General features: G+C 53.5%; 1 non-coding gene across 1 annotated transcript in view; it reads left to right on the forward strand.

The window, feature by feature from the left end:
* Positions 1-1,132: 1,132 nt before the first annotated feature.
* The window catches only part of LOC144423632 (small subunit ribosomal RNA), a 1,810-nt gene continuing 442 nt past the window's right edge, over positions 1,133-2,500 (forward strand). The window contains exon 1 of the ribosomal RNA XR_013476097.1: positions 1,133-2,500. This exon is cut by the window's right edge and continues 442 nt beyond it. This is a non-coding gene — a ribosomal RNA (small subunit ribosomal RNA).

Below are 2,500 nucleotides of genomic sequence, written 5' to 3' on the forward strand. Positions count from 1 at the left end.
CAAACGTGCAAGCATACTAACCTAACCCTAGGTAAGGCATGTCAGAGCGAAAGACAGTAAACTCGAATGAGCCATGAAAGAGCGGTGCGGGGCCGGTCGTAGCGCACCCTTTTCTCGGTGGCTGGCGGGCGAGAGAGTGCTGCGTCGCCGGCATCGGCGTCGAAAGAAGCCGAGCCGAAAAAAGTTAAAGTACAAACGTGCAAGCATACTAACCTAACCCTAGGTAAGGCATGTCAGAGCGAAAGACAGTAATTTCGAATGAGCCAAGAAAGAGCGGTGCGGGGCCGGTCGGAGCGCACCCTTTTCTCGGTGGCTGGCGGGCGAGAGAGTGCTGCGTCGCCGGCATCGGCGTCGAAAGAAGCCGAGCCGAAAAAAGTTAAAGTACAAACGTGCAAGCATACTAACCTAACCCTAGGTAAGGCATGTCAGAGCGAAAGACAGTAAACTCGAATGAGCCATGAAAGAGCGGTGCGGGGCCGGTCGGAGCGCACCCTTTTCTCGGTGGCTGGCGGGCGAGAGAGTGCTGCGTCGCCGGCATCGGCGTCGAAAGAAGCCGAGCCGAAAAAAGTTAAAGTACAAACGTGCAAGCATACTAACCTAACCCTAGGTAAGGCATGTCAGAGCGAAAGACAGTAATTTCGAATGAGCCAAGAAAGAGCGGTGCGGGGCCGGTCGGAGCGCACCCTTTTCTCGGTGGCTGGCGGGCGAGAGAATGCTGCGTCGCCGGCATCGGCGTCGAAAGAAGCCGAGCCGAAAAAAGTTAAAGTACAAACGCGATGCTAATGAGCGAGCCGTTGTCTCGACTAATATGTAGGGGGCGTTCGATCGAGCGTCTGGCTTGAGCGCTTGCCGGCTTAGCAGAACGGTCGCATTGTTATGCCCGGGTTTTAGGCACCGCTGCAGGCGGCCGGCAGAGCTCTTGTTTGTGCGAAACTGAATGGATCGAGCCCGAGAGAGGGCGAGCAAAGAAAAAACGCAAATCGCTCCGCCTGGCACTGCCGGCGAGAGCGTGGACGTCGCGGCCAGCGACTGTCGAAGCTGAGTACGGCCGCAGGCGATCGCCTCGGTCTTAAACGAATGCGACGAGCACGCGCCGGGCGGCCCAGCAAGGGCCGAGCGCAGCTGTCGCAGCTATCTGGTTGATCCTGCCAGTAGTGATATGCTTGTCTCAAAGATTAAGCCATGCAGGTGCAAGTACGAGTTCTCGTAAAGCGAAACTGCGAATGGCTCATTAAATCAGTCTTGGTTTATTTGGTCTCGTAAGCGAAGTGGATAACTGTGGTAATTCTAGAGCTAATACATGCATTAAGCGCCGACTTCGGGAGGCGCGCTTTTATCAGATCAAAACCGACCGGGTTCGTCCTGTGACGTTTGATGACTCTGGATAACCACGCGGATCGTACGGTCTCTGCACCGACGACGTATCATTCAAGTGTCTGCCCTATCAACTGTCGAAGGTACGCTACGTGCCTACCTTTGTGATAACGGGTAACGGGGAATCAGGGTTCGATTCCGGAGAGGGAGCCTGAGAAACGGCTACCACATCCAAGGAAGGCTGCAGGCGCGCAAATTACCCATTCCCGACACGGGGAGGTAGTGACGAAAAATAACAATACAGGACTCTAACGAGGCCCTGTAATTGGAATGAGTACATCCTAAAACTCTTAACGAGTATCCATTGGAGGGCAAGTCTGGTGCCAGCAGCCGCGGTAATTCCAGCTCCAACAGTGTATGCTAAAGTTGTTGCGGTTGAAAAGCTCGTAGTTGGATTTTGGGCGAGCGCCGCCGGTCCGTCGCAAGGCGTGTCACTGGTTGCGTTCGCCTCACCTTCGGTTCTCCGTCGGTGCTCTTGACTGAGTGTCGGCGGTGGCCGATAAGTTTACTTTGAAAAAATTAGAGTGTTCAAAGCAGGCTGTTCGCCTGCATAGTGTTGCATGGAATAATGGAATAGGACCTCGGTTCTATTTTGTTGGTTTTCGGAGCACGAGGTAATGATTAAGAGGGACAGACGGGGGCGTCCGTACTCTGCCGTTAGAGGTGAAATTCTTGGATCGGCGGAAGACGAACTACTGCGAAAGCATTCGCCAAGAATGTTTTCTTTAATCAAGAGCGAAAGTCAGAGGTTCGAAGACGATCAGATACCGTCCTAGTTCTGACTATAAACGATGCCAACTAGCGATCGGGAGGCGTTACCATGACGACCTTTCCGGCAGCTTCCGGGAAACCAAAGTCTTTGGGTTCCGGGGGAAGTATGGTTGCAAAGCTGAAACTTAAAGGAATTGACGGAAGGGCACCACCAGGAGTGGAGCCTGCGGCTTAATTTGACTCAACACGGGGAAACTCACCCGGCCCGGACACAGGTAGGATTGACAGATTGAGAGCTCTTTCTTGATTCTGTGGGTGGTGGTGCATGGCCGTTCTTAGTTGGTGGAGCGATTTGTCTGGTTAATTCCGATAACGAACGAGACTCTGGCATGCTAAATAGTTACGCGACCTTCTC

The sequence above is a fragment of the Styela clava genome, chromosome 5 (genome assembly GCF_964204865.1).
Source record: "Styela clava chromosome 5, kaStyClav1.hap1.2, whole genome shotgun sequence".
NCBI classification, from domain to species: domain Eukaryota; kingdom Metazoa; phylum Chordata; class Ascidiacea; order Stolidobranchia; family Styelidae; genus Styela; species Styela clava.